This window comes from Chaetura pelagica, unplaced genomic scaffold (assembly GCF_000747805.2).
Source record: "Chaetura pelagica isolate M959 unplaced genomic scaffold, ChaPel_1.0 scaffold48, whole genome shotgun sequence".
Lineage (NCBI taxonomy): Eukaryota > Metazoa > Chordata > Aves > Apodiformes > Apodidae > Chaetura > Chaetura pelagica.
In genome coordinates this window covers 3,930,857-3,939,612 of record NW_009954241.1, presented here as the reverse complement: position 1 = coordinate 3,939,612, position 8,756 = coordinate 3,930,857, and the positions used below count along the sequence as shown (strand labels likewise).

Sequence of the window (8,756 nt, the reverse complement as noted above, 5' to 3'; positions counted from 1 at the left end):
TGACGTTATCTTTACTGACTGTATTGAACCTTTTTTTTCCTGTTCATGTTTGTTGTATGGTGGGGTAACTAAATGCTATATTGTGCCTTTCTGCTTTTTTTTTCAAATGTGGAATATATTTCTATATTATTACTAGAAGTGTGACAGGTTTCTATTGTTAGGCCATTTTCTGGTTCAATGGAATATGAATTCTGGTTTGTGTTTTAGAGGTGGTGAATAAATTATTAACCTTGGCATAAAAGGGACTTATAATAAATTTAAGTTCTAGTTTCCATGTCTTAGCTTCAATTTGCTGTATTTTCTGCAGAAAAAAAAGGCTGTGTGTATCGTGCAAACACAAGTGTAAAAGTAGCCCTGGGAATAAAATTTTTGTAGGTCTGTTTTGTATGTGAACACGGTACTAATCAGATTTTTATGCTGCACTCCATACATATTACTGTTGAATAATAAAACACTGTTTATTTTGTTCTCTTCATACACATCCATTCTTTTAGATTTTTTTTTTTTAAATGTATTGAATGATAAGTTTCTTCAAGATTTTGTTACTGTATTAGGTGAAATGTGGAGGGAGCACAGGGGAGGAAAACTGTAAATCTAGTTGGACTCAGCTAGCAATTACTTTAGCGGATAAAATATGCAAATATCTCCTGAGCACTCTTAAGGCTGGTCTTTCAGGCACGACTGTCTGTATCCCTAGCCAAAAAAGGACATATGATAATTAGATTTTGAAGGACCATGTGCTGTTGCTACAGAGCTAAATATTAAAATGCAAGAAAGCAGACTACCACATGGCACAATTGATTTTTATGGCAGTTCATGTTAAAATGCTCTCTTTTTATATTGCCTTTTAGGTTACCTAGGGTGAAACAAAATTAAAGGCTTGGAGACTCTGGAAAAGCTCAGCATCAGCATTTGAGGTAAAAACGAACATACTGAAGTAATCTTGGGAGAGTCGTTAACTTTGTGCAACTGATTTGAGTAGAAATTTTCATCAAGATCCATTTTGCATTTAAGTTGTCAGTATTTATCTTTTAAAAATTGACTTCAGAATCTGTCTTTTTAGGTCTGGAAGAACTCATACTATAGGTGAAGATGTAGATCTATTTAGATTTTTGTTTTGTTTTATAGTATAGCTAAGATATCTACAAAGTTCTTTGTTGTGTCTTTCCTAATTTTACTTATATAGCTAAATGTATTTTTCTACAAATCACCATCTTAATTGCACAATAATTTAACTTTTATTTAAAAATACATGTATTTAGGAAGAGATGCTTATTGCTTTTTCATGAGTTTACTCTATTAATTGCATTTTGTAGTTCATAGGTTTTGTTGTTTTTGTTTTTAAGAGCCGAAGCTTGAAAATTATGTGATTAATCTACAAGCTGGTATAATGATGTCAAAATGCAGTTTGGGAAGCATAAAAACAGAGACTGCAGAAATTAAAACGGTAAGACTATGCTTTGTAGCATGAGAGAAGAAGGTTTTTATGTATCACTTCACTGTATTCTCCTGTTTTGCATTTAAAACTTCTTATGGACCTTAAGCTAACTTCCATGTGTGAGGCTATAGAAATTACTGTGAATTTCTTTGGAAAGAGTAATGAAAGTGGCTACAGTTAGATACAGGGGTTAGATACATAGATAAAGGTGTTTGTCATGAATTGCATGCTTTGATATTTCTTATGAAGCTGAATATGTTTAGAAATTTATTTTTTTAAAAAGGAATGATGTGTGTGTTTAAATGTCTTGTGGGTTTTATATTTAAATGTTGTTGTATTGGTGAAATACAATCAATTTTTTTTTAAAAAGGGGGAAAGAGGAGATATGAAGGATTAGAATTAGAATTTAATTTATATGTTGTTCCAGATAAGAGATACAAAGTAAATGGTGAGGAAAGTAAATTACAGGTAAATTAAGGCCTTAGTTTCAGTAATGTGCTTCAGTTGGAATCATGAGTTCAGCAAAAACAGAAGAAGCTATCAGACTAAATTTGTGTAGAAGAAAAATTGTTATGTAGTTTGATAACATAGGGAAGGCAGAATATTTCAATACACTGGTCCTCACCTTGCATTGCATCTTAGGTGCCACACACTACACATTTTGTCTTTTGTCCTATGGTTTAAGGAGGTAAAAGGACTGTATAGCACCAGTTTTGCACGACTGATTAAGCAAGCTATATAGTCAGGACTGTTCCACAGGTCATTATAGACATCATTTAGTTTGTTCCAGAATCTGTCTGCATGTATGTATTTGTTAAAGGAAAATCATCCCCCTTCTAACCGTATGTACTGGTTCACTATAGATAGGCTAGAAAACTGAGGTTTGTTTTCACTTTTTATTTCTGTACTGGTAAGTGTCCTACAGCCCTTGTATGTTATGCTGAGACATTGTGGTCTAATTCTTTTGCTTTAGAAACCCTTAAAATGTATGGCATTGTTACTTTGGTGTGAACTGTATCTTGCTGGCTCTGTTGATAGAGCTAGATTGATAGCAACAAAGGGTGTTTTTATTAGGCTTTTGCCTAAAATCCAGGTTTGGTCAAACTGGTGACTGAACACTAGGTGAAGGGCTTAAGGGTTGTGTGTTTGTTTGACTCTGCTAAGTGTCATGTCTCTTCCTATATATGGTAGTTTAGGAGGAGTCTGCCAGGAATTCCAGCTGTTAACTATACTGCATTTCTTGTAGGAGTGCTGTAGAATAAAATGTAGAGCCTCAATGTAATCTTCATTTAATAAGCCTTTAATGAGGTGCTGGAGAGAGTCCAAAGAAGTGCAGTGAAGCTGATGAAGGGTCTGGAGAACAAGTGTAATGAGGAGCATCTGAAGGAACTGATGGTGTTTAGCCTGGAGAAAAGTAGGCTGCAGTGGGATCTTATTGCTCTCTATAACTACCTGAAAGGGGGTCGTTGCAAGGTGAGATTTGGTCTCTTCACCTTTGTCGCAAGCAGGAGAACAAGAGGAAATGGTCTGAAGTTGCACCAGGGGAGGTTTAGATTGGATATTACAAGAAACTTCTTCACCAAAAGGGTTATTAAACACTGGAATGGTCTGCCCAGAAAGGTATTTGATTCAGCCTCCCTGGAGGTGTTTAGAAGACTTAGATGTGGTGCTTAGGAATGTGGTTTAGCACTGAACTTGGTAGAGTTAGGTTAATGGTTGGTCTCCAGGATTTTAAAGGTCTTGTCCAGTCAGAGCAGTTCTGTGATTCTGTGACACTTCTGAACAGCCCGTTACCAAAGGCTAATTTTGCTGCTTTGGTGTGTTTTGGTGAGCTAGTAGAGAAGACCAATGTTCTGCTTTTGCTGTTAGACTTGTTCTTTTCCAGAAAAATACAACTAATTAAATTCTTCTAGTTCAAAATGAACATTCACAGTGAATATTGATGATTGTACTAGGGAAACCAGGGAAGCTGGTTTTTATAGGAATGCTTGCAATTGAGCTTTGTAAGCGTTTATGCATTCTGTTTACCCTCCTTGAAAGGAAACCAATCTTAAATATGTTTTTTCGGGTTTTTTTCCCCTTTTAAGAATATTATATGATCAAATATAAAAGCTGCTGTTAGGCTTTGCATATAAAGGTATTTGAAGGATAGCAGTCAAAGAGTGACTCATGCAGCTGTTTACTATGTCAAAGATAGCATAATATAAGATTTCTGAATGATAGTGTTTGACAGTATTTTCTTTCTTTAAACCTTCCTTCTGCACCGAATAATGTAATTTAAAAAGTTTGCATTTTGAGTTGGGTGTAGAAATCTCAATGATATTGAGGATACTTTGAACATTAATCAACTGCAAAATGAAGGGTTTTCCCATGAAAATGGAACTTTTTCACTTGTTTCTGAGATGTCTGAGTTTTGGGCTTTTTTCTTGCAAATTAAAACTGGGTGTATTTGTTTTGGATTTTAAGTTCACTAAAAGAACTGAAGTTACAGGAATAATATTCACAAAATAGGCTTTTGTAATGCTTCTGAATTATCAGAGGAAAAGTAAAATCCTTTTAAAAGGTATACTTTTAAAATCAAATTGAGAAATCAGATGATGTAGGAATCTTGTGTGTTGACTTTCACTTAAGCAAAATCAATTCTTGCCAGTGAATGACTGTAGTGTAAGAAGTCATCACTTTACTGTAGACTTCTGCAGTTACTGGTGTAGAATGTCCTCAGTGAATATTTTACATTTTGTAGGTTAGCATTTACATTCATTTTCTACTTTGTATTTTACATTGGTGCTATTTTACGGTTTTCTTTTTATTTATTCTTCCATTACCTAAGTATGAATTTTCTGTGCTAGATCTTTCAGCAACTTAATGCTTCATGTAGCATTTGGACATAAAACTTACTGTAAAGAAAGTGATATTCAGACTTTAGGTGTTCATGTCACAGAATATTCAAACAGCAAGATTCTATTAATATTTTTATTTATAGATTGTGGTGTATTTACTTTAGAGTAAGTGGAGTTTTTTTCCCCACCCTTAGAGGCTAACTTTTTTTTGCTAATCCTGAGCATGTTTTTAGAGAATAAATTGGACATTCCTGGTAAAAGGTAAAAACCTACAGCATTAGAAATAATTTTGTGTTCTGGATTATGTTGTTTACGAATTTAGTGTTGGTGAAAAAAGCAGATGAAGTACACTGCATATAGCACTAGTAATTTTTTGTTGTTAATAGAAGATAATTGTATTTTTGCATTACCTTGGCATGAATATAACACATACTGGGCATGCAAATGGTGGTAAAAACTTGAAAGATTCATCACCAGGGCTCTAGTATCTGATTATTTCAGAGTGTCATTCTGTAAATGTTTTAAAACAGTCCTTGAGGCAGGGATAGATTTATAATGTCTTATTCAAGGTGAGTGCCGTACTTGGTTTGGCTTGTATTCTTCAGTGGGTTTTTTTGACATTTTTTTTTGTGCAGCAATGGACTGATTCAACTTGCATACAATCCTGTGACTGAATAACCTACACTAGAATTCCAGAATTATTGTAGACTGGAAGAAACTGCTAGGAAATGTTGCTAACTGTTCATTCTCGACCTTGTGCCCTTCTGAAAGTTTTTTATATTGTAGAACAAGGGGTTAGTTTTAACTCTGCAATTCACTGTCTGTTAACATAAACGTGTATTAAAGTAAGGACATAAAGTTGTGAATTTTGCTCTTAAAACTATCAAGATTGATAGCCATGGAACTGGACCTTACAGTATTATTTTAAAAGAACAGATAAGCTTGAACACTGCTTAGTCTAATTTCTGTAACTTAGTCTAAAGCCATAGGAACCAGGACTTGTTTCCTGTGTTTTTCCCTCCAAATTCAGCTTCATCAATTTCTTAGAGTTTCTTGTTCTATGAAGTTGCAAAATAGTGCAGAGAATAAAGGTGGAGCATCTCAGAAGGCATCTTTGTTACTGATAGTGGCTGAGCAGGACTAGTTTCTTGTGGTTCTTCGCTTCCCTGTTAGCTAGTGTGTTAGCTGGCTTCAGTTGACTTCTGCCCACAAATTCTGAACACATTTACTTCTATCTCAAATGTTTTCAATTTAAAATCTGTTCAACTAGATGTGTTTTTTCCCTTTTTATTTCTAGATGGTCCTGTACTGCTTTTCTTTTATTGAAGAACTTGATATTTTTCCTTGCTATTGAAATAGAGACTTAGAATTATGCAATTACTTCATTATTGTGGCTTATTCCTGTAATAACATTGTCATTGGTCTTGTCAGATCTTATATACTTCCAATACAAATGAAACAAACGAAGGCCAGGGCTAGGAAACTTCAATACAGCAGGAAGTAGCACTGATGGTTTAGGGAAGAAAATGTTTGGGTTTTTTTTTACCTGAGTTAGCACACAGTGGGAAAGAATTTAAGCTATTACAAGTGTGTTCTGCCTCATGCAAGGTTCAGTGTTACTGTGCTAATTGATCTTGCAGCTTATCATAGCCAAATTATCTTTTTTGTGTTTGTGTTGTTGTTTTTTTCTGGTGAGATTGCAGGGTAGTAAAGGTATGGTTAACAGTGGCAGGCAATGTTTTTCGCTTGTGTTTACTTTTCTAGTTACAAATGTGCATGCACCTCTTCCTTTGCACTTCGGAGGTTTTTTTGAGAATCCGTTTTGATCCCAATGAGACAATGGTACTTCAGGACAGTAGTTTAGTGTAGTTTAGAGTATATAGAGTTGTTTCATAGCTGGAATATGTAAGTATAAATCCCCTTGCTACTTGCAGTGGGGTAGCTAACACAGTGTCACTGGCATGAAGTGTGTAGCAAAAGAGATATGCTTATTTCTGAATATTAGATCCTATGCTCGGTTTGTTTTGGGTTTTTTTAGCAGTCTTCTCAAATAAGGTTAATTTTCATTCCTTATTCCCTCCTGGTGATGTGATATAATAGCTTTGTGTTCCCAAAGTTTTACTTATGATCTGAAAAGAAAACACAAAATAGGTTGAATAGTAAATAAAGAGGAGACACTGCTGATCTGAAGGGATTTGTAAAACTCATGTGGCTGTGCTGAGATAAAAGAATGATTGAGGAATCGACTTTAGCTTTTATTATGCAAAAACTTCATGGGTTCTAACCTTCTAACCTTGAGCAATTATGATGGCTGTGACCAGGTCTTATTTTAAACAAAGCAAGCAGTAATTGTGTTTCCTTGTTGGTTGCTATATTTAAGTAGAGAAACATGTCTGAGATCATTGCAACAAAATACTGTAGTAATTATAAAGTTGTGTTTGTCAAAATATTTTTTTTTTGTCATCAACTAGTGTTATACTCACGGGAAGATAAAAAGAGAAGCTATATTAAAAGGGAGTTTCATCTATAAGCTTGGAGGGAGGGGAGGTGGGAACGAACGCCTAACCTGTCAGTTCATATAAAAGTTTCCCTTATGTGAATTATTCTAATATTCTGTGATTCTGTGCCCAGCGTTTTCAGATGTTTTCTGCCAGTGGTTGGGGAAGATTGTGTATCATGCACATGACTGAAGCAATTTGGTTAGTCACATACTGATTAACATCAGTACAATTGATGTGCAAGTGCTCAATAGATCAGAATGTCAAGGATGATCGTCCTTTCTACATGCAACTGTGTAGCATATACAAAGCTTTCCTGCTAGTTATGTGCTGTGCCCAAACCCATGGAGTTCCAGTGGAAGGACAGTCATGAAACCACTACTTCCAAAGAGGGATTGAACCACAACATCTTTAAGTTGTGCCAGATTTGATTGCTCTATAAAGTTACCAGTTGAATTGTTAGAACAGAACCTGCATATTCTTGTATGCATTGTTTGAAATGTATAAGGACAATTTAAAAATCTACAGGTGTCTTCTTGTATTATAACTGAAATGTATAACAACATATTACTTATGATGTGTGTTGGGTATGTTTTCTATTTGCAGCTAAATAAAACAATATATTTTTGATCCATATTATCTATTTAGATAATCTGAAAGGCTCAGGCTTAGGTAGTTTAGGTTACAGGAGTGAAAAAATAAATGAAAATATTTGCCTGAGTTTGAAGAGTTATGAAAAGCAGCTCAAAAAAAGCCCCATGGATTAAATATAATGAGCATTCTTTAGTGTGTCCTGTGAAAATGTACATTTTCTCTTTTTAAGAAAACAAGCAAAACAATGAACATTTGAATTTCTGGAGTCTTCTCACCCTCATAGTTTTTGTGAAGCTGAAATTTTAATATCAGAGAAGATTCCAGCAATATCAAAATGGTTCTCCTAGTGAAGAAATACTGTTTTCAATGGAGGGGGAAGTACCTTGATTTCTGAGCCAAAGATCAGGAAGATGTGTTTACCATCTTTCACGAAGTAGCATTTACTCCTGAATGTTTGTCTTCAGAAGAGAAAGATTTCTTTATAATGAAACACAATGATGTTACTTCAATTTAACCAGGTGGCCTTCGGGAATCCCCCTATCCCTTCAGAAAAAAACTGAGACAAACCTTTATCTCTGACTACTTCCTATAAGGTGCCATTACTTCTGCATGAATCTGCAAGAGAAGTGATCATGTAATTCAATATATTGCCTTCTCTTTATTTTACAAGATATACCTGAGTTGGAAAACTAGAGTGAGTTGTTCTGATCTCTTTTGTCAGAGATTCTCATAGTTAATATTAGTTAAGTGTTTTGACATGTACAATATGTAACTTAAAAATGTGAATATGCAACAAAGAGCCACTATGTTTTATTAGTTGAAGATGATGTTAAATGACATTTCATAGAATCATAGAATCCTAGGTGTTGGAAGGGACCTCGAAAGTTCATCTAGTCCAACCCCCCTGCCAGAGCAGGGTCACCTAGAGCACATCACACAGGAACATGTCCAGGCGGGTTTTGAATGTCTCCAGTGAAGGAGACTCCACAACCTCTCTGGGCAGCCTGTTCCAGTGCTCTGTCACTCTCACAGTAAAAAAAAATATTTCTGATATTCACCTTAAACCTCCTATGCTCCAATTTGAACCCATTACCCCTTGTCCTATCACTGGTCATCACTGAAAAAAAGCCTAACTCCATCTTCCTGACACTCACCCTTTACGTATTGGTAAACATTGATGAGGTCACCCCTCAGTCTCCTTTTCTCCAAGCTAAGGAGACCCAGCTCCCTCAGCCTTTCCACTCCCTTAATCATCTTTGTGGCTCTGCGCTGGACTCTTTCAAGCAGTTCCCTGTCCTTCTTGAACTGAGGGGCCCAGAACTGGACACAATACTCCAGATGTGGCCTCACGAACTCATGTTAGTACAAAAATAAATGAGTACTTAA

At 35.4% G+C, this 8,756-nt stretch overlaps 1 protein-coding gene across 1 annotated transcript in view; it reads left to right on the top strand.

The window, feature by feature from the left end:
* Nucleotides 1-844: 844 nt before the first annotated feature.
* DICER1 (dicer 1, ribonuclease type III) overlaps nucleotides 845-8,756 on the top strand; it is a 44,771-nt gene continuing 36,859 nt past the window's right edge. The window contains 2 exon segments of the mRNA XM_010003737.1: nucleotides 845-917; nucleotides 1,347-1,447. The gene's annotated coding sequence lies outside the window, so the exon portion shown is untranslated.